The 23,457-nt window shown below is 43.9% G+C and overlaps 1 protein-coding gene across 8 annotated transcripts in view; it reads left to right on the forward strand.

The window, feature by feature from the left end:
• The window catches only part of AFF2 (ALF transcription elongation factor 2), a 391,123-nt gene that overhangs the window by 310,582 nt on the left and 57,084 nt on the right, over positions 1-23,457 (forward strand). The gene's annotated exons all lie outside the window — the stretch shown is intronic.

Raw genomic sequence — 23,457 nt, forward strand, 5'->3', positions numbered from 1 at the left:
TCCATATGGAAAATGCTCCCATGTGCATGAAAAGAGCTCTGCAAGATGAGATAAGCAGTCTGCCAGACATTGGCTTCAAAGGCATCTCAGATTGTACTTATTCCATTGCTTTGGAGGCCCCATAGTTTATTGTTGCTGATAATGATGTAGAGCCCACAAAGTCTGTGGTGCCTCTAAGGGTAAGATTATGCAAGCCCGACAGCAAGATCCTTGTCCCAGAGGATTTGCAAAAGCCAAACTACACCTTACTTCAGTTCATAGCAGTGTTTCTGCTGTGGTTTTAAATAGCACCTGCAGAGAGGTCTGACAAGGGCCATGGTGTGCAGGGAAAGGCAATGAGCAATTTCTCCACATATCACTGTCCTGGTAAAAAATTACCACTGCCACCCCACACCTTCAACATATTGTCAGCCACAGAAGGGAAGGTGCTTTGAGCATCATCTACCCCCAAACTGTACCTAGAAGTGTCTTAGGGAGTGGGTGGTGCACAGTAGTCATGGCTTCTGTGGGGTTTGGATCATGTGAATGGACCCAGCAGAAGTTCACTGTTTTCAGCTTCATTCTGCGTATGATTACATATATCTTGCCTGAGACTTAAGGTGGGAAAGTAAGATTCAGATGGACGGCCAACCAGCAAGCCTAGATCTCCCGAAACTCTGTGTATTATTTATGCTCTGTTGCCTTTCTGTTTGAAATATTTTCTGAATGCCTTCTTGGGTTTTGCTCCAATTAGTTCCCATGGGAGCAAATTAGGCATATTAATTACATTCTACTTGGTATTTTTGATATGTTTTATTAGTTTACCCACCTGTGCAGAGTTGCTATTTTCCCATTAAAGCTGCAGTTCTCACAGTACAATGTAAGCCTCTTTAATGAGGCTATTTCTACCAGGGGGTCTAAATGCCTCTCTCTCCTAGCCTGGCTTGCGCACAGCCCTTCATTGTGGCTGCCTACACACCATACATTTAAAGCACATGGTTTCCCCCAAAGAATCCTGAGAACTGTGGTTTAATCCCTCACAGAGCTACCATTCCCAGCATCCTTAACAAACTACAGTTCCCATTATTCTTTGGAGGAAAGTTTGCTGTCTGAGTCTCCCTGCTTCTTGCCATGATTGAGTTGGTGCTGGGGAAACCCCTAGGTTTCAGTGGGCATGCACACCACTGAAATTATGTGAGTCAGCTTCTCAGTAGGTTGTGTATGTGTATTGTTTGCTTCCCCAATTATCCCAAACGTCAATTTAAATCAGATTTGTGGAACTGTAAAATTTCTTCTGTATCCCAAACTAAGAGTTGTCACTTGCTGAGTTGTGCATCCTTACTTTGGGTTCATAGAATCATAGAATTGTAGAGTTGGAACCCCCTACAATGCAGGAATATGCAGCCATCCCATATGGAGATTGAACCTGCAATCTTGGCATTATCAGCATCATGCTGTAACCCACTTAGCTACCTAGGCTGTGCCCAACCAAACTATACTTAGAGTAGACCAAATGAATTGATGCACCGACATTAACCATTGATTTCAGTGGGTCTACTCTATGGCTAAAATCAGGCCCAGCTCTAGGTAAGGTCCTGGTGGCACGGGGCGCCAGGGCGCCGGGCCAGCAGGAGGGGGGCACTCACAGCGAAGCCGCGCGGAAGCCGTGCTGCGCGCTGCGAGGGCGGGGGCGCCAGAGCGATCTCCGTGCCTCAGTGCCAGGGCGCCCGACCTGCTTGAGACGACCCTGGCTAAAATTGAATACAACCTTCCATCCTTATTATACTTTGGAGACATTTTCATGATATAGTGAAGCACATTAAATTCACAGGACTATAGTGTTTGGTGGGTGTCTGGGGGGGGGTCATCTATTCCAGGGGTTTTGAATTTAGAGGCACATTTAGAAATCTAAGAAACTTTTGTAGTTGCCAAAAACTATTCTGAGGCAAAAAGGTGATGCTCAGGATCTCCTCCCATTTTTAAAAAATAAAATAAAATTGAGAGAGCCAGGGACTTTGAGGGACACAGGGGGGTGTCTGAGGTGCCCATGGATGTAACATTGAGGACACCAGATTTAGTCCAATTCCTTCCCAGTTCAGGGTATACAACAAGGATGGAAGCCATAAGCCAGCAATTCCTGAAGGACCATACCTGATTTGTGATGCAGATTGCAACTACAGCATCTCTGATATATGGACCCCCACTATCTGCTTAAATACCTCCAATGAAAGAGAGCCCATCACCTTTGCTGTTGAAAATCTGTCCAGTACTTGGAAGTTTCCCTTAATGTTTACCTGAAATCTTTTGCCATTTCCACCCCTTGACTGCAGTGCTGCATTCTGAGGCAACAAAAGGATTGGTCTGCTCTGTTTCCTGTACTGACATCCCTCCACACTGTCTGTTAGCACAGACAGACTGGCCAAAAGCATTGGCAGGTGTGGTGAATGGGCCTAACTGGCTTGCATTCATTGATTTCAGCAGTTCTACTCTTATGACTGGGTTGAATGCAACCCATTGAAACATGGGGAGCTGCTTCACAGACCAGTGTTCTAGTTCAGTGTTGTTCACACTGACTGGCAGTGACTCTCCAGAGTTTTTCAGAAGAGGGCATTACAAGCCCTAGCCCAGGATGTCCAAGCATCCCATGACAACTAATTGTGCACTCCAGAACATGCCACAGAATACCTGGCCAGTTTATTGAGTTTAATTCTGGCACATGCAAAGGTTTCCCTAAGATGATGGTGGTTGTTGTTGTTGTTGTTGTTAATAATAACTACTTCAGTGTAGCAGTAGGAAAATGCTATGGTAGAAGACACGTCTGTTGTACACGTCTGTTGTGTGTGTGTGTGTGTGTGTGTGTGTGTGTGTGTGTGTGTGTGAGAGAGAGAGAGAGAGAGAGAGAGAGAGAGAGAGAGAGAGAGAGAGATGAAGGCTCAGCTTGTGGGGGGGAGGTAAGCTCCCCCCCCCATGCTGTCACTTCTGTTGTATTTTCAAACATCATCAAAAATTCCCCTTGAATGTTAATCTTCTTCAGCTGCGCTCAGCAGTGTTTAGTCGCTTCCATTGTCACCACAAGTGAAAGATGCCCATATTCCTTCTAGCATATGTGACTTATCACATGCATTTTTAAAAACAGGGTTCACTTATTAAGACATATGTGATAGTATACTTCTGGAAATGTGAATGGCTGTTGGCTTAAAGCCACGCACTAATAAGTTGAATTGAATCTAACTACAGTTGACATCTGCTACAATATGAAAGGGAGGGGGTTGGATGAAAGAAAGGTTCTCAGTTGTCATTAGTGTAAAAAATATTCTCTGCACTTACATGTTGCTGACATCACGGCTGTCTGCTAGAATCAGATTTCATTCAATGTTAAGGAATCGTTTAACACTGGGTTTGGGTTTTGGAACTTGGAAGTCAGATGCTCTGCCGGAGTACAAAGGAAGCTCTTTGAAGGGGCGGCATCAGGATTGATGTGAAAATTAAGAGCTTCTCCAACTTCCTTGAGAGTAGTGTTTGAACCTGGCCACATACTTTGATCAGGGTGTTCAGGCGTTGGGGGCTGCTGTGTCTACCACTACAAGGAACACGGACATTTTGTTAGTGACACCCAAACAGGGCAATGCTTCACTGCAAACGAGTCAGTTAACCTCTTCATTCTGGGGCCGCTTTCACATACCATGCAAAGCTGTAAACCAGCCCTTGCCAACCTGGTGCCCTACAAAGGTCTTGGACTAGAATTCCCTTCAGCCCCAACTAGAGACCCTCCAAGTGTCCCTATTTTCCAGGGATGTCCCTTATTTAGAGAAGCCGTCCCAGTTTCTGATTTGATCCTGGAATGTCCAACTTTTCCTTAGAATGTCCCTATTTTCATTGGAGAAATGTTGAAGGGTACAGTATAGAGTTATCTGACCCCAGAGCCGTCTGAAGACAATCCTTTATAGGGAAGCTTTTAAAATATTTAATGTTTTATTATGTTTTTATATATGTTGGAAGCTGCCCAGAGTGTCTGGGGAAACCCAGTCAGATGTGTGGGGTATAAATAGTAAAATTGTCATTACGGAATGAGACGTCCCTATTTCCGCTGGAGAAATGTTGGAGGGTATGCAACTAGCATAAACTGTGCTTTTGAAAGATTAAGATCTATGTTCTACCTCCCATGCTGGAGGCAGCATGCTCTGAATGCCAGGTGCTGACAGAAAGAGCCGGCTGTTCTTATTCTCTTATGTTATGGTGCCACTTTATCTCATCCCTCATTTTCAAGTATCTGCTGCTTTTATGGCTGGCTGACTTATTGGCTATTTCCATAATTAGTTTTTATGGTGGCTTATTGTTTGAATGAGTATCGGGAACATAGGAATTTGCCTTTTCCTGAGTCCGAACCCTGGGCTTTCTTGCGCTGCGACAACTCCTTGGTTTGCCATTGAGTTGCTTCAATCTCAGGATCTTGTAGGAAGGCAAATGTTCTGATCCAATAGTAGGATACACTCGTATAGCTCCTTCTCATGCAGCAAAAAAATGACCAGGCATGTCTCAACCTTGCTAGATCCTTCAACAGAAAGCCCAAGGCCTGGGGGGACTTTGCAAATCTAGTAGTATTTCCAAATGATTTGATAACCCCTACAGCGCAATCAAGCAGACCAATTAATTTAATATATATTTCTATTTGTTGTGTTGTTGTTGTTGTTGCTGTTGCTGTTGTTGTTTTAAAAAAAATCCTGTTTATATAGATAGGTCTTTGTATCCCTCTGGAACCAGGCAAGGTGGATAGGCAACATTATTTTGCTAACCAGGGAACACTTAGGGTACAGTGGTACCTCGGTTTATGAACACAATTGGTTCCGGAAGTCTGTTCATAAACTGAAGCGTTCATAAACTGAAGTGAACTTTCCCATTGAAAGTAATGGAAAGTGGATTAATCTGTTCTAGACGGTCCACGGAGTACTTAAACTGAAGCGTTCATAAACTGAAGCGAACTTTCCCATTGAAAGTAATGGAAAGTGAATTAATCCGTTCCAGATGGGTCCGCGGCGTTCGTAAACTGAAAATTTGTAAACCGAGGTGTTCGTAAACCGAGGTTCCACTGTACTAGAGAGCCATCCTTACCTCTTGTCCATTTCTTTGTGACAAGGTAATGAAGCTTAAGGATAAAAATAACCACCCCTTTTTTGGCTGGAACTGCAATAGCACAAGCTGACTGCTACTGAAAACTGTGTTTGCTGTATTTCTTTAACTTGTTTTTATGGAGGATAAAGCTATCAATGGCTACTAGCCATGATGACTATGCTCTGAATCCAAAGGAGGGGAGAGTGCTCTTGCGCTTGCAGATTTCGCACAGATATCAGCTACCGGTACCTGGGTGGCCACTATGAGAAGAGGATGTTGAACTAGATGGGCCTTTGGCTTGATCCAGCAGGGGTCTTCTTTGGTTCTTGAAACAGCAGCTCTTTTCCCCCCTTTATCGCTTGTTATTCCTGCAAATAGATTTTAGAAAGAACAGCCGGGGGGGGGGGGCAGAGAGAGAAAGCAGATCCTCAAGTCTTTTTGTGACTGTAGGCAAAACATTCTTCTATCGGAAGATTCCCAGTAGAGATACAAGAATGGCCAATAGAGTTAATCAATTGAATATTGTTTCTCCACCCCACCCAGCCCAGCTTCAGAGGCCAATATAGCCATGGTTGTCTGTGATAATTTGGTCTTAGCTTTAGTCAATTTGCCATTGATTTACACTACAGTTGGGTGGCTGTTGTTTTTTGAAAGATGTTTTGCAAAGCAAATGGCACTAAGGGTGTTTCACTGGATTAAGTGGACCAAGCAATGACAAGAAAATGTTGGGGCAAGGCTGCTAGACCTCAAATTAGCGACTTCTGTGTCTCCCTAATTCTCATTTTCCCAGTCTTAGGTTCAATTCACTCCTAGTATACTCATTTTTGTATGCGAATTTGCCCCATATGCAGATTTTTGCAAGCACTTTTCGCAAATATAATACATTCCTGAATATAAAGGTAAAGGTAAAGGGACCCCTGACGGTTAGGTCCAGTCGTGAATGACTCTGGGGTTGTGGTGCTCATCTCGCTTTACTGGCTGAGGGAGCCGCCGTTTGTCCACAGACAGTTTTTTCCGGGTCATGTGGCCAGCATGACTAAGCTGCTTCTGGCAAACCAGAGCACCGCATGGAAACGCCGTTTACCTTCCCACCAGAGCGGTACCTATATATAATGCAATGTTATTTTCACTGATATATATGCATTTTAATGCACATAGTTTCATAAATGCAGAATATTCTGCAACATGTTTTGCATAATATTTAGTTTATCCGTCAGTTTATGGCATTGCAGCTCATGTTAGTTCTACTCAGAGTATATCCACTGAAATTAATGGAGATATATAACTTGGGTTCATTCACTTCAATGGGTCTACACTGTGTAGAACGTAGTTGGATACAACCCATAGTAAAGGGAAGCATTTATCTTCACTAGTTACACAAGAAACAGATGTAAAGCAAACTTGAAAGTTGCACCAGATCCAAACCCCATTTAACAGCAGGGATACTGCTTTGTCCAAGTGGGGCGAAACAATCCTTTAAAAGAGTGCTTTTTGCTGGGTTGCTAATTCATATAGAGAATGATATAGGGCAGTGTGACCAGTTCTACTGCACGGGGAAAGGGGGCAGCTTGCCAAAATCTAGTAAGCGCTGGGCTTTGAGAAGGAGACATGAGAGGTCTAGGATCCTGCTAGAGCCTCACATCTTCTCAAAGCCCAGTGACTCTCTTACCCAGCTTTGGGAAGGCAGCATGAGGGCTCGACATCAAATTTTGGCCTCACTCAGGACGTCACATGACCAAACTGAATGGGCTTAGGATCCAGCCTAATTTCACACACCCAGTCCCAGCCCTTGCTAGAGCTCTTTTGGTTGACTTTCATGGGCCTCGGCTTGGGCAGCTGAGCTCCAGCTGAACTGGGAGGAGCAAGATTGCAGTGGCATAATTTTTGCTGAGCCAGGGTTGGGGACTTAACTTCAATTGATCCTGCAAGCAACCAGCTGAGCTGGATCTTGCTAGGCGATTGCCCCCTCAGTCTTTCCTTGTGGAAACATTGAATCACATCTGAAATTGCAATATACTATTCTACACAAACACACACATACACCGAGGTTGCGTACAACCCATACATTTAAAGCACACATAAAGCACAAAGACTCATGGGAACTGCAGTTTGCCCTTCACAGATCTACAGTGCTCAGCACTCTTAGCAAGCTAAAGTTCCCAGGATTCTTTGGGAGAAGCAGTGGGGTTTTTTTCTGGGGGTACTCAGTGGTACGCATATCCCTAAACATTTTGTGAATCTTTGTACTTTTGTCCATTTACTGTATTTATTTTTCCCAATTTGAACTATAAAATGGTGATTTTCTGGAGTCAAAATGAGAGTACCCCTAAACATTTTTAAGTGGGGGGAAAAGCACTGGGGAGAAGACATGTGCTTTACATGCTCTTAAAATGTATGGTGTGTACACCGCCTTACTCAGTGATATCTGATTGCATGTGTATCTCAACAAGAAGCTTTCACGTATGCCTTAAAAGTCTAGCAATTCCATGTCAACAACTCTTATATTTGCATGCAAAAGTGAATGAACATTATATTGTGTTTCCTTACATTATAATGAATAAGTAGGGTTAGAAATATATGTAGATTTCCTTCCCCTCCCCTCTCCTCATCATCTCCCCACTTCCATTTAGGGTCAACTAATACAAAAGAAAGAGGAGAAACTAGCTAAATGTTTCAAAGGATAATAGCACAGCAAGGTTAATTTTGCTTCGTGTAGCATTTCCAACAATTGAATTGCCTCTTATCCTCCCTCCAGGGTCGCTCCTGCGCTAGCAATAATTGAGGCTGATTTTATTGGAAAATCACCTCTGGATGAGAAACATACTCTAGAGGAAACAATGCATGGGAACAAATTGGCTTTCTGGTGCCAGGGCCATGTTGGGCTGGCCAGCAGAGCTCTAGCTCCCAATCTGTCTGTGCGTTCATGCAACAAATTCATTAACAACCCTTCTGGTGGGGTGGAAGAATCACCATATTTGAAATGTTTGCTTTTGAATTGTTTTTATTTATTTTTCCCCTCCAGAAGTTGTCAGATAAGAGTTTAGTGAACATACTCAGCTTTTTGATAATATTGCTTACATATTTTTTTTAAAAAAAGTGTTAATTCTGGTCAGGAAGTTGTAGATAACATTAATTTATTGATTTATTATTAAATTAAATTTATATACTGCCCTTCCTCTTCAAGGAGCCTAGGGTGGCAAACAGATATGCAGTTAAAAAAGTAAAAAGCAAAAGATAGATTAAAACACTGTTCTTCGGCCAACAAATGCCTGGGTAAGCAGGAATGTTTGTGAATTCCTCCTGCAAGTTGATAATGATGGTGACAGGTTCACATTCCACAACCCGGGGACCCAACACTGAAAAGGCCCTGCTGTGGATCATTTCACTAACCAGACAGCCTTTGCTGGGGGCATTGCCAACAAGGCTTCCCCTCCTGATCTGAGTTTGAGATGGTTTGTACTGGGGAAGGCACCCTTTTAGGTAGTTTGTACCAGAAAATATACTGGAGCAGAGAATGGCAACCTTTAGGAGGAGTGCTAGAGGAAACATTTAAATAGTAGTTCTTTGGGTGCCAGTCACAAAATGGCTGCTCTGGAGGAGGAGCATGGCAGAACATAAAATAGTAGCCAAATTTTGAAGGAGCAGAAAAAGGCAGGATCAAGAAAGGTGCAGATATGCCCACCACCACCAGTCAAGTTACTCCATCAATGGAGGAAAGTGCACATACACCAGTCACTGCCATGCTTTCTCACAGAGAGAAACTCTTTATACATCTCTGTTAAGAAGGGATGGGAGGGAACAGGTCCAGTCCCACCATCCAATAAAATGTTTGCAGATAAAGTCGCTCAGATTCGGAAGAAGGTAGACACCACCGTGGGAGCAGGGCCGGGGCGGGAGAGTGCTGAAGCTCTGTCTGGTTGAGTTGCATGGAATCAATTTCAATCCGTTATCTCCAAGGATGTGGACAGGCTGCTTGGACGAGTGAAACCGACCACCTGTCTCCTTGATCCTTGCTTATCCTGGCTAGTAAAAGCAAGCCGGGAAGGGCTGGACAATGGGCTCTGTGGGGTGGTGAATGCTTCCCTCTGTGGAGGGAACCTTCCCAGACCCACTGAAAGAGGCGGTCATTAAACTGCTTCTTAAAAAAAAAAATCTTTAGACCCAGCCAATATGGCCAACTAACGCCCAGTCTCAAACCTACCATTCCTGGACAAGGTGATTGAGCGGGTGGTTGCTGAACAACTCCAAGCACACCTGGAAGAAGCAGGCCATTTGGATCCCTTCCAGTCGGGATTCAGGCCTCACCATGGTCGCACTGGTCGATGATTTCCAGTGAGCTAGGGACAAAGGTGAGAGCTGTTTCCTAGTTTTGCTGGATCTCTCTGCGGCTTTTGACACCATTGACCATAACATCCTTCTGGACCGTCTAGAGGGGTTGGGAGTGGGGGGCACTGTCCTACAGTGGTTCTACTCCTTCCTCCTGGGCCGTGTTCAGAAAATGGGGGGGGGGTGAGTGTTCAGACTCCTGGGCTCTCACTTGTGGGGTGCCTCAGGGTTCTGTCCTCTCCCCCATGCTTTTTAACATCTACATACAGCCGCTGGGAGAGATCATCAGGGGGTTTGGGCTGGGAGTTCATCAGCTCTAGCTCTCTTTCAAATCAGAACCAATGAAGGCGGTGAAGGTCCTGTGTGAGTGCCTGGAGGCGGTTGGAGGATGGATGGTGGTTAACGGATTGAAGTTGAATCCTGACAAGACAGAAGTAATGTTTGTGCGGGGCAGGAGGCAGGCAGGTGCGGAGGACTCCCTGGTCCTGAATGGGGTAACTGTGCCCCTGAAGGACCAGGTGCGCAGCCTGGGAGCCATTTTGGACTCACAGCTGTCCATGGAGGCACAGGTAAATTCTGTATCCAGGGCAGCTGTCTATCAGCTCCATCTGGTATGCAGGCTGAGACCCTACCTGCCCGTGGACTGTCTCGCCAGAGTGGTGCATGCTCTGATTATCTCTCGCTTGGATTACTGTAATGTGCTCTACATGAGGCTACCTTTGAAGGTGGCCCGGAAACTACAACTAATCCAGAATGCAGCAGCTAGACTGGTGACTGGGAGCAGCCGCCGGGACCACATAACACCGGTCCTGAGAGATCTACACTGGCTCCCAGTACGTTTCCAAGCACAATTCAAAGTGTTGGTGTTGACCTTTAAAGCCCTAAAAGGCCTCAGTCCTGTATACCTGAAGGAGCGTCTCCACCCCCATCATTCAACCCGGACACAGAGATCCAGTGCCAAGGGCCTTCTGGTGGTTCCCTCATTGCGAGAAGCCAAGTTACAGGGAACCAGACAGAGGGCCTTCTCGGTAGCAGCACCCGCCCTGTGGAACGCCCTTCTATTAGATGTCAAGGAAATAAGCAGCTATCTTAATTTTAAAAGACATCTGAAGGCAGCCCTTTTTAGGGAAGCTTTTAATATTTAGTGCTGTATTATTTTAATACTCAATTGGGAGCCGCCCAGAGTGGCTGGGGAGACTCAGCCAGATGGGTGGGGTATAAATAATAAATTATTATTAATTATTATTATAGTGATGTATGGAAGTGAGAGCTGGACCATAAAGAAGGCTGATCGCCGAAGAATTTATGCTTTTGAATTATGGTGCTGGAGGGGACTCTTTAGAGTCCCATGGACTGCAAGAAGATCAAACCGATCCATTCTGAAGGAAATCAGCCCTGAGTGCTCCCTGGAAGGACAGATCGTGAAGCTGAGGCTCCAATACTTTGGCCACCTCATGAGAAGAGAAGACTCCCTGAAAAAGACCCTGATGTTGGGAAAGATGGAGGGCACAAGGAGAAGGAGACGACAGAGGACGAGATGGTTGGACAGTGTTCTAAAAGCTACGAACATGAGTTTGACCAAGCTGCAGGAGGCAGCGGAAAACAGGAGTGCCTGGCGTGCTATGGTCCATGGGGTCACAAAGAGTCAACTACAACAATTATAAGGCCCCCTGGAACTCGAATAGCTCAATGCTTACTGCTTACTGCTGAAGCTGTATCGTTACTCTGCTTTAACAAGAATCTTTGCCTCACAAGTAAGAGCCTCTGTCATCATGTTTTTGGGCAGGAGCAGGACACGCTGTTACAATGGACATAGCCGTCAAGGGCACCTGTTGCTCTTGTAAAGTCCTAACCTGGAGGATTTTGTAACAGTACCAAGTCAGAAAAAACCAATGGGATACATGGGCAAAGGGGAGTTACCCTGGAGCCTGAGAGAATATCACAACCTTGGGAAGTTAGGAACTTCTCAATCTGTTGCCTGAGTAGCCCACTCCAAGAGGCAATCAGAAAGAAACAGATTTGGACACACACACACACACACACACACACACACACACACACACACACTTCAAGTGTCAACAACTCTTGACGATAATGTTATATAATGATTAAAGGCCCAATGAAGAAAAACAAATAAAAACAGTATTACAATTTTAGGAGCAGAGGAATTTGTACATTCCCCCATTGTTGTGTTGTTCTCCTCCTTCTCTTCTCTTTCACTTTCTGTCTTTCCCTATTGGGCATCAAAGTCTTTGTGGAGTCATGTAATTCACACTTTACTTATTCAGGTATTGGCTCATCCATCAGGTCCTGCCAGCTGGTGAGTCTTTTTAATTATAGGAGTTGGCTGCCTGGACAGCACTGTGCATTGACTAAGGGACCTACCTTCAGGAACATACACAGATTACCAATTCATGCCAGGAGGAAAAGTAAGCATGCTGCAAATAGAGTGCCTTATGTCCCTGAAGCCAGATAGAAAGCAGACCTGGAGCTTGTGTCTGTGCCTTTGCTGACCATTGAATGGAAGGGCTAATGAGGAGGTCTAAAAGGGCTGATTCAGGCAGATGAGGCTGAAGATGGCAGAAAATCAGAGCTATTTTTTCAAGCAAGGGAGATCTCTGATAATCCTTACCCTCTCAGAGTCAGCTATAATAAAAATGTCAGAAGGCTAGGAGAGCCACTTTCAACTATACTTTTTTTCCTACAAAGAGGGCTGAAAAGGGATTTTTAATTTTCCTGGAAAACTCATAAAGGATAACAAATACATCATCACACATGTAAATCATCAAGGATAACAACAAAATAAAAAAATATAATAATAACTTTCTCTCTCATTATCTGTCGCTTTGAATTCTAAGAGTGCAATTCATTGGTGCAATTAATTGATTTGTTCATGAATTGGAAATTAATAGTTGTTTTATTTGAGATGGAGCTCATTTCCTACAAAGCATAGAAGCAGTTTAAGGTAAAGGGTAAAGGGGCCCCTTACCATCAGGTCCAGTCGTGTCCGACTCTGGGGATGCGGCATTCATCTTGCTCTATAGGCCAAGGGAGCCGGCGTTTGTCCGCAGACAGCTTCCGGGTCATGTGGCCAGCATGACAAAGCTGCTTCTGGCGAACCAGAGCAGCACACGGAAACGCCGTTTACCTTCCCGTCGGAGTGGTCCCTATTTATCTACTTGCATTTTGATGTGCTTTCGAACTGCTAGGTGGGCAGGAGCTGGGACCGAGCAATAGGAGCTCACCCCGTTGCAGGGATTCGAACTGCTGACCTTCTGATCAGCAAGCCCTAGACTCTGTGGTTTAACCCACAGCGCCACCTGGGTCCGTGTAAGCTACAGAAGCAGTTTACCCCAATCTAAATTCTGGAAAGTGAGGAGAAATGTAATGAATTGTATCCAGTGCTAGTCTTCCTCAGAGTAGACCCAATGAAAATAATGAACCATTAACTTAAATGGGTACCACTCCTTAAGTATAGCTCAAGTGGATACAATTTACCATGTGTATAAGCCAGAGGAAAACACAACTACCTTCTTAAACAGACACAGATATACCTAGCTCTTTAGATACACAAATAACTTGGATGTTCTCGAAAATGCTTTGGGGCCCTGTAATAAGCAGTCACAGCTCAGTTCCCAGGGAATACACACACACACACACACACACACACACACACACACACACACACACACCCTGTCTCAGTCAAAGGCAGCTGAATCTCATCTCATACAAAGTTTGTGTGGACCACACTCCCTTCGTTTCAATTTTCAGTAACCAATGCCATGATGTGTAGCAGCTCCTCCACAGTAATTTCTCAGGTTTCCAGTCTTAAAGTCCAGTTCATTGTGTTTCTGTACGGGTTTCGGCTGTGTCCAAAGCCTTGTTGTTAACATATAAAGTCTTGAACAACTTGGGGACCTCCTGTCCCTTATGGAAAAGAGAGGTCACTTAGGTCATCTACTCTTTGCACTGCACTTGACAGAATATCATAGGGCAGTGACCCCAAATTTGGCATTTTCTGCTGTTGCCCCCATTCTGAGGAATGCCCTTCTCTCTGCCATATGGGAAGCAGCAAACATCCATTGCTACAGACATCTTGTGAAGAGCTAATTTTTCTGTCCAGACCTTCCCTGACCCATAAGATAGGGCCATGTTTTATGAGTTTAAAACCTCAAGATTTCTGTTTTATCCCCTTTTATATGTTTCTATGCATTTTCATATTGCTGTTTTACTAGTTTTGGGTTGTTAATATAGTGTTTGTTTTCTAAACTGTGCACTGCTCCGGTTTTTGAAACCTTAAGTGGTATGCAAATGCTTTTAAATCAATAAATAGCAGCTACATTCCAGGCACTTGGTTCATAGCTTTAAAAAAGCAATGAAAGATGTAGTTTTAGCACCTACATTGCGATAGGAGGCGCTTCATCATCCTATTTCAATGAGGATTTCTAGGAGGGCATTGTGTCCATAGATAAAAGTGTCTTGATATTTGTGTTGCCCAAGCTGCTCCTGTGCTAATAGTTGAGAATCTATAGTAGACCACGGTTTGGTAATGTGGTGCCCTGCAGATGCTGTTAGACTTTCATCAGCCCCAGCCAGAATCACTTGTAGTCCAAGAATATATGGAGAGCACTATGTTGTCTACACCTCTGCAGACCCACACAAAGAATCACCTTATACTGACATTGGTCCATCTAGCTCAGTGTTGTCTTCACTGTCTGACAGCAACTCCCCAATGTTTTAGGCAGGGGTCTCTCCCAGCACTACCCAAAGATGCCAGGGATTGAACCTTGGACCTTCTGCATGCAAAGCAGAGCAAAGCCAGTGAGAATGTGACCAGGGGCTATCATGTATTGTCTAGGGAGAGTCTTAGGGGCTTGATAGAGGGATCCTACTCAGGCATAGGCAACCTTGGCTCTCCAGATGTTTTGGAACTACAACTCCCATGATCCCTGACCACTAGCCCTGTTAGCTAGGGATTATGGGAGTTGTAGTTCCAAAACATCTGGAGAGCCAAGGTTGCCTATATGCCTGCTATATACAATTAATCTTATGAGAAAGTAGACTAGAAAGAAAGAACTAGCCCTTCCCTCTTAAGAAAACTGTAGCAACAAGAATGTTATTTTCAACATAGTTGTTGTTTTGAATTAAGTTGATGAGCTCTTCCCAACCACCAGCTATCTGTAGTCCTGCAATTACCAAAACTGGTGAGAAGAATAATGGCAAACTTGTACATGAGAGCATTCAAAGCCTCCTTTAACCAAGCGTAGCTGCTGCCTCCGCTTTCTGCATTGGCTGTCCATCCTGCACTTTAATGTTTCGGCAGTTGGTTACAATTTTGTGGTTCTTCTTCTTCTTCTTCTTCTTCTTCTTCTTCTTCTTCTTCTTCTTCTTCTTCTTCTTCTTCTTCTTCTTCTTCTTCTTCTGCAACAGAGTTCTTTCAATTATGCAGCCATCATAAGTTTTGCCAACATGGAATATGGATCGATTTGTGTTCATTAGAGCACAAAATTAAAATTTCATTGCAGCAACTATAAACGTGTTGGCTCAAAAGAAGTCAAAATACTTTCCAGTGTGAAATCTTGGATTAAGTGTCATTGGCAAGCTCTAACTTTTTTTGGTATGCTTTTTTAAAGAACAAAATGTTATTTCTGTGAGATTCTGCCTTCATTTCTTTCTATCTATCTACCTAAACGCATATACAACAAATACATTTGTTTTGATCTATGGCTGTAGTAGGAACCTTTGGCCCTGCAAATGTTACTGAACTGGAAACTCTCATCTGCTAGGGGATGATGGGAGCTGTAGTACCACACAATCTGGAAAGCTAAAAGTTCCCCACATAGAAAGAATAAGGTTCAATCCTACTCATAGCTAGCTATGAGTGAGCCCCATTAAAGGCAGAGAGAACTTACTTTTTTAACAAAATTGTAATTGTAAAACCTATAAGCAGTTTCCATAAAATATATAAAAAAGATCAAAATAAGTCAGCCTTAAAAAGTTCAAAATATAAATGAATCAGCAGTTAAAATGCACTATAAAACAAATCTCACATATTAAAATGTGTGCAAAACTTTACTTTTGAGTAAACATGCAAAGTACCAGGCCCAAAGACCAGTGTAAACAAAAAGGTTTTAGCCCGACACCTGAAGACTGACAAGGATGACACCAGGCACATCTTACCGGGGACAGCATTCTGTGGGTGTGGAAGCACCACGGAGAGAGCATGTTCTTATGTGGCAACCCTCAACACCTCCCTTGGGTGTTGTAGATGGAGAAGAGACTATTTGCATTAAGGAATCTGTGGTTATTTAGGCATACTTGGAAGCCCCCTTCATACCTGCTCACTCAGTGTAGAAAGGTCAAGGGTGGAGTCACTGGGAGTGAGGGAACTAGGATGTAAGAATGCATCATGTTTCCATTTCACTGCGGTTTGCCCTCCACCAAAATTATGTACCTTGCATAGTTTATGTAATCCATTACATAAATTATGTACAGTGGAACCTCGGGTTGCAAACGTGATCTGTGCGGGAGGCACGTTCACAACCTGCAGCGCCGCGTCTGCGCACGCGCATGACGTGATTAGGCACTTCTGCACATGTGCAAAGCACAATTTAACGCTTCTGCGCATGTGCAACCTCCGAAACCCGGAAGTAACCCATTCCGGTACTTCTGGGTTCGGCGCATCCGTAACCTGAAAACGCGCAAACCGCAGCGATCGCAACCCAAGGTATGACTGTACCTTGGTTCTCGAACTTACTGTTCCAGGAGTCCATTTGACTCCCGAAATGGTTCAAAACCAAGGCTCGGCTTCAAATTGGCTGCAGGAGCTTCCTGCACTCAAGCAGTAGTCGTGTTGGACATTCAGCTTCTGAAAAAGTTCACAAACCAGAACATTCACTTCTGGATTTTCGGCGTTCGGGAGCCGATTTGTTCGGGAGCCAAACCATTCGAGTACCAAGGTACCACTGTAATTATGTTATCATTACATTATTCGATGGGGGGGGGGCAACTCTGGGTGTCTGAGCTCCCCCTGCCCCAGTAATAATTTACTTGGAGAGCAGGGCTCCTCCAATGTTCCCTACCATCATGAAGCCAAGCATGGTTTCAGTAGCCAGCTCCTCCTCCTCCTGCTGCTGCTGCCCTGGAAGTCTGCCGAGCATGAGAGAGGAGGAGCTCCCAGCCAATACGTTCAGCTTTGTACCCTGACTTCCCCCAAAATGTGACATTGTGTGTCACATGCATGATCCATCCCCCTCAATCTTTGGCACAAGTTGGTGTCTCCAATTCCATCCCATTCATTCCAAGGAAAGGAAACTGAATGCAAAAGAGCAGGGGCATATTCAATATGTTATGCCCTAGTGCAGGCATAGGCAACCTTGGCTCTCCATATTTTTTGGAAATACAACTCCCATGATCCCTGACCACTGGCCCTGTTAGCTAGGGATCATGGGAGTTGTAGTTCCAAAACATCTGGAGAGCCAAGGTTGCCTATGCCTGCCCTAGTGGGACATGGGGTGCAGGACTAGCATAGTTGCCTGCACTCCTCCCTACACAAAGAGGGGCGATAGCAGCTAAATAGAGCTCTAAATATTTGTATTTCCACCTTCCTGCTTCTTATCAGTATTGTATTGTGTCTGCATAATTCCAAAGTGTCCAGATTAACACACAGGAGGAAGTAGCAAAAACCTGGCTACTTACATTTGGCATTTGCACCACAAGCACTATGTAAACATTTGCTTCTTCAGCTCTCTTCCAAAGCCTGCAATTTAAAGTCAGATGGCATAAATTAGCAAGGTGAAAAATATAAATATGCACCTAAAGCAGCTCTCAGAGGAAATAAGCAGATGAATACACACTGTGACGAATGACTGGGGTGGATAAAATATCAACATACATTTCTCCATGCAGGTTATGTATAAATCAAGGAAGGTGCAAGAAAAGCCCTTTAAGCTTTTAAGATTTATATAGGCTGTTTGCACTTTAGAATTCTCTCACTTAAGAAAAAAAAACAATTTCGAGGGCTTTTAGTACAGAGAAGAAAATTGGCATATCCAGGCAGTCCTTCTCCATCAAATTGGATCACCGCTGAACTCATTCCTGAATTAATGTGTTCATTCGTAAGGTGGAAATCTTAAGGAATGGACTTGGAGGGAATGGAGAGGTGGCATAGCACATTTATTTATTCTGGAAGAAAGGCATTCATTAATCTATCGTGAAAATGTGGAATTAGAAGGGAAGGAACCACAGTCTGGAATTTGGCAGCTGCTTAAAGACACAGATGGTCCGGCAGCTTTTAAAGAGTTTCCAGGCTTTTGATACTGATACCAGCATTAAAAAGTAGCTTCATTGTGTGCCTCATGTTGATCCAGAATAGCCACAGAAAAACAAGACCTGGTATGTTTTGGATGGCCCCATCTCCCACTACTCTATTTGCCTAAACTAGGCGTGGGGAGCCTTGCATGGTATGGGGACCCTTGCATGGTGTGTGGACCACATTGTTAATTTTAAACTGGCAAGAAGTCTTCATTAATGAACGACTAAACTAAGATGAATGATCCCACTTGGCCCATAATATGATATCCTGTTGAAGTGGAACATAGAAAGCAGCTTTTTATGGAATCAGGCCATCTAACTTCATATTGTCTACATTGACAGGCAGTGGCTCTCCAGGATTTTAGATGAGGACATTCCCAGCCCTATGTAGAGGTGCTGGAGATCAAATGTGGAATCAAACACAGAGCAGACTCTCTACCACTGAACTGCAGCCCATCTTCAAATTGAAGCAGCATTACATTCTCATATAACTTTTCTCTCACAATGAGAAAAACAGCTGAGGGGGGATTTTGAAAATGGGTGGACTATCACCTGAGGTAGTGCTTAACTCCATTAACTCTGAACATTTACTGTGCCCCCAGTGGCATCGCTAGCCTTCTGGCTGCCCAGGGCGGCAAACCCAAAGGCACTCCGCCAGGGGGAGTGACGCATGGCGTACGATGCATGCGTACACATTTATGTGAAGTTTGACCCCTTTCATAAGTTCACCCCCCAACTCAGAGAGTGTGATGGTGGAACTTAGCATGCTTATTTCCTCTCTCCCCATTTATAGGAGTAAAATTTCTGAGCTGCATTCACATCAGTAATAGTGATGTGATATGATATGATATGATATGGTGATATGATGTTTTTCTTTTGGGCCATGACAAGGAAAATCTATAACATCCATCCAGTTATTTGTGAAATTACCAAACGGAGAGGCTGCCTACCCAAAGCTAAGATTGACCATTCAGAAGGAAAATGAGTTAGCCGAAAGCTGGGAACAATATCTTTGTGGCAATGGTCTGGTTTAGACATAACACTACACTATAGTTCACCATTACCAGAACAAGCCTAGGCAAGTCTCGAATTTTTCTGTTCCCCTCCTCCAGTGTCATGGCCAAGAGGGAAAAGTTCAAAAGCTTGTTGTTACATTTCAGACTGACGACAGTTTGCTGTGCTATCCAAGCTAGGAGAAATGATGGGTTAATCTTAACAATGGTTCATGAAAACAAACCCATCCATTGTTTATGAAGCTGGATTATTAAGATGAGCCACAGTTTAAGATTTAGATGTAATTCTAAAACCGAAGTTGACACTTCCAATCTCCTCTCCATGGCTACATAAGCAGAAAGGACAGGGGTAGAAAGCTCCCATTGTCTCTCATTGGAGATGTTTTCTCTCCCTCTGATGCAAATAGCTGCAAGATGGGCCTACCACAATAAGCATCATACAGAGAATGCATTGCTAACACCTGACTGTGGATTGTGAGTGGAGTGTTAAGCTCCTCTTCTTAACATTTTGTTTTAGCACTGGTGTTTGCAAACTGTAATAAGATATCACTACAGGAATAGACAGACAGACACATAGGTTGTTACGTGCACTCAACATGGCCTAATGAGATACTTGCTCAAATATTGATAACTAACAGTGTTTTGTGGCAGTTTCTGTTCCATTAAGGATTTGTGTGTTTAAAAGTTCAGAGTACGGACTTGGGGAGTACCCATTGGGGGGGGGAGGTGTTTGTACAGATCTGGAGGAATAAAATAGCCCTGCTTAAGAGGAGCTTGAACAACACAGGTCCCGGGCGAACGACTCCCGCAGTGTAGCTGCAGTGACACAGAGCTTGAACTCTGGAGTTGCTGAAATAAGAATGAGTGGAGGTGAAGTGACGTTATCAGATCAACAGCTAAAAGAGATGATTTTGGCATTTTGTCGGGATTAGAGAGGAGAGGCATGGCTGTCAGGCAGTCAGGAGGAAAGTGGGACAATTTCACACTTGTCTTTGCATGGATGGCTGCAGAACTGCCATTGTCATGAATGCAGTGGGCCATTTGTGAGTCTCAAACTCAAACCCTGTATTGGGATCATGGAGATTAATATAGAGGTATTATTATTATTATTATTATTATTATTATTATTATTATTATTATTATGCAGCTGGTTTGAACTACTTAAATTTTAAGGCTAGCATCTGAGCATCTGACCCCTGCTTTAAAGATGCAACAAATAAATAAATTTGTAAATAAGTAAATATACTTAAGTGCCTTCAAGCAGCAAGGTTTTCATTCTGCTACAGTTTGTCTTCCACACACACAAAAACTACATTTGTCTCACTGTCCGTCACAGCAAAATTACACAGCTTAAGAAATTACATCAATTATATGTGTTGCATTGACATTTTGTTATTACACTTCATTCAGTTCAGTGCAAAGGAAACACAATGCAAAGGCGGGGGAAGCACATAATCAATTACGGTTTGCAGACTGAAAACAAAAAGAACAGCAAATACCAATCATATTTGCTGGATTGATTTCCATTCTGGATATGGGATGAATAAGCGAGCAATGGCAATTTCTACTCCCATTTCTGTTTTTGTTGCAATTCTCTGACATCCTAGCTTCTGGAAACTACTATATCTGACTTTTTAAAAAAGAAAAAGCCTAAGTGTTTGCCTCTGTTCCTATGGCTGACTGTATATTAAGTAGAAAGCTCTCATCAAGTTTAGCAAATCAATACAGTAAGGCTGTGAAATGGTCCCCAGAAATCTTCAGAATTCTATTTCACGGCAAGAGCAATTGGGGGGTGGGGGTGGAGGGAGAAGCTACAATGGAATAACTTACGAGATAGCCATTTAGATCACAAAAGGATCATAAAAGTCAGAAGCAGTTTGTTTGAAGCAAGGTTCATCACGTAACCATACAGGACTTGCCTCAAAGGGAGAGCGAAAGAGAGAGACGAAAATTGCAAACCAATTTGTGGTTATGGCTGTTGCCGACAATTCTGCTGGGATTTAAAACTTGTTAAAGGTAGCAACTTCTGCCATCTTGCATTCCTCAACTAGCAGGTGATAGCTATTGTCAGAGTAGCAGAAGAAATGCTAGCTATTGGAAGTCAATAAAAGTACCTCCAAAACAATTAGTACTTTGCAAGGTCATTTATTACCAAACAGAAAGGTGTCTTGGCAATAACGTGAGTTAGCAATAATCCAAAGACTGCTTAGGGAACATTTAGTGCCACTTGCTAACCTATTTTTATGAAAGAGGATTCATGTCTGCATTTTATTTTCTCATTCATGGCATTTCTCTACTGCCTCCAAGCATTTCAGGACAGTGTAAATGGAGTCATCCCAACTAATTCTCACCAAAACCCTGGGAGGTAGTGAGTGACTGGCCCAAGTATACCCATGGAACTTAATGACTGAGTAGAGATTTGAACCCAGACTGCCTCCAGTCCAAAGTTCAAATCTTCCCCCATGAAAAAGCTCCCTCTACTTAGAAAGCTTGTACTTCTAGAAGAAAGGTGCCAGCCTTTTCTCCTGCTTTCCAGCCCATATATGCCTTGAAATAAACTACAGTATTCCTCCTGACTATTCTGAATGCATAGATCAGCTCTCAGATGTGTTACAGACTGTTTTGCTGGTACACACCATGATCTGTCTAACCGAGGCCTAGGCAAACTCAGCCCTCCAGATATTTTGGGACTACAACTCCCATCATCCCTAGCTAACAGTACCAGTGGTCAGGGATGATGGGAGTTGTAGTCCCAAAACATCTGGAGGGCCAAGTTTGCCTATGCCTGGTCTAACCTAAAACTGTGACCAGCCAAATGCCTCGAGGGTCACATCCATGCCATACACATATCCTCCAACATGCTGAGTCCCAAAACCAGGACGCACATGTTCCTGTCCATGCTCCCTGCATGAGTCATGTGACCCATTGAGATCACTAAGGCCAAACAACATGGTTTTGCAGGGACTATGATATCACAGGACCAAAAAACACACCTATGAAAAAGCTTTTTTCAGGGCTAGATCTCAGCATGAAATCATGGCCACCGTGCCCCAGTTTTTCCGGGACACTTGCGGGGGGGGGTGTATGCATGCATTTATAACACACCTGTTATTAAATTTATATTCTGACATTCCCTCCAAAGGAACCTAGAGTGGCACATGGCCTTCCATCAAAGAATTCTGGGAACCATAGTTTGTTAAGGAAACTGTGAATTGTTGTTCTGCTGTGGGGTTAACTACATTCCCCTGGAATCTTTGGAGGAAGCCATACACTTTAAATGTTTGTTAAATGTGCACTAAATGCACAATGTGATATGTGACTTGGGCACTCCTAATCAAGACATTGCCCTATGAACTGCTATTCAGAGATACATGTGGGGCCCTGCAACAAAGTGATGTGCAGGGCTTCTGCTCAAGTGTCCAGCCACTGCAGTCCATCCCCCTCTCCCTCCCCTAGTATTCCATTTCCTGATCCCCAGCAGTCAGGAACCTGGGTCCTCTCCCCCAGGTTATCATGAGTCTGCTGGTACAGTAGATGCTGGTGCCCATTGGGACTGATTGGGCAGAGGGAAGAGTACCTGGTGTTAGGTGGAGCCAAGTAACTATCCCCATCCTCTTTAGTGGGACTTACTTATAAGCAAACTACATGTTTTGCTTGCTTGCTTGCTTGCTTGCTTCCATCCACCTCTCTCTTAGACACAGTGATATGGATTCCAACCGGGGAAGAGCTGGCTCAAGTTCTGGGTTCTAAGCAGGGAAGGGGCACTACGCCACATCACCAAAACCCTGTAGTGCATGAGTGGGGCAATTTTGGCTTTGCCCCCACAAGCCTGTAAAGACTTGAACTGCAAATAGAGGGAACAATACTGCCCCAATACATGGAAGCTTTGTTTACTTATTGCCGCTGAAATTTGTACATCTGCTTCTCCATACTATATCATGCCCCCATTAGGGTTGGTTAGATCTTGCCAATGTTTGCATCTGGGAATCCTTTGCATAGCGGCTTTGGGATATATGGTTGATTTGGGGCTAATATGAAGTCAATCTCCTTTCTTCCTCTTCCTTTCTTCCCTTTCTTCCCTTTCTTCCCTTTCTTCCCTTTCTTTCTTTCTTAATGTAGGCAATAAAAAAAGGTTTCTGGTTTCTCTTCTGCTCCCATTTCTCTTCAAAGAACCGTGTTGCTTTATTAAAGATCTAGGAAATGAAATTCTGGCAATGTTACACTCAATCAATTGACTCTGGGCAGATGAAAAGTAATACCGCTGGCTTTAATGCCATTAGGAGACCTGATATTGTGGGCTCCTTTTAAGGTCGCAGCATAGCAGCGAGGCTGCAGACTTGATGTGGCGGTATCCTTCTGCAGCGTCAATGTAGTCACTCCACGGGAGCGACACTGCCACAATGTGTTATGGATGCAGGAAGCAGAGAGCTAATGCGCTGTGACCCACTGGGGAGCATTGCTGTGCAGATTCACCTTCCTTTTTCCTTTACTATTTTCCCCTCCGGTTCCATGGATGCTGCAGAATAAGCTGAGGGAAGCAAGTTGCAAGTGGGCACCTCAGTTTTTGATTCACAGATATAAAACATGGCTTTGTGACTGGAACCACACACCCAGCAATGAGCTCTGGGTTTAGGAGCAGGGAAGAATGAGAAATTTGGTTCAGTTTGCATCAAAAGGCAGAACCACCTAATTTTACACTTTCCAAAACAATACATGA

The sequence above is a fragment of the Zootoca vivipara genome, chromosome Z2, assembly GCF_965207765.1.
Source record: "Zootoca vivipara chromosome Z2, rZooViv2.hap1.1, whole genome shotgun sequence".
In the NCBI taxonomy this organism is placed as follows: Eukaryota; Metazoa; Chordata; class Lepidosauria; order Squamata; family Lacertidae; genus Zootoca; species Zootoca vivipara.